The sequence below is a fragment of the Nannospalax galili genome, unplaced genomic scaffold (genome assembly GCF_000622305.1).
Source record: "Nannospalax galili isolate Female #2095 unplaced genomic scaffold, S.galili_v1.0 scaffold405, whole genome shotgun sequence".
NCBI lineage: Eukaryota > Metazoa > Chordata > Mammalia > Rodentia > Spalacidae > Nannospalax > Nannospalax galili.
In genome coordinates this window covers 411,984-412,513 of record NW_008354532.1, presented here as the reverse complement: position 1 = coordinate 412,513, position 530 = coordinate 411,984, and positions in this window count along the sequence as shown.

Here is a 530-nt window from a genome sequence, read left to right as displayed (position 1 = left end):
AATGTTATTCAACCTCTAAAAGGAAGGAAATTCTGATACATGCTACAATATGGATGATCCTCTAAGATACTGTGCTAAGTGAAATAATTCAAGGACAAAAGCACACACATTGAATGATTCTACTTATTTGAGATTCTTCAGTACTCAACTATAGAGAATAGAAAGCAGAATGGTGGCCAATAGAGGTTATGTGTGAGGGGAATGAAGTGCTGTTATTTAATGGGCATAGGGTTTCAGTTTGGAATGAGGAAAACCCTGAAATGGACTGTAGTGATGGTTGCACAGCAGTATGAATGAACTTAATGCCTCTTAACTGTACATTTAAAAATGGTTAACCTCAGGCAGGAGAGATGGCTCAGTGGTTAAGAACACTGACTGTTCTTGCAGAAGACCCAGGTTCAAATCCCAGCACCCACATGGCAACTAACAGCTGTCTATAACTCCAGTTCCAGGGGATCCAAGACAGCCTCTTCTGTCTTCCACAGGCATTGCACAACACAGGTGCACTTACCTACATGCATACACATAAA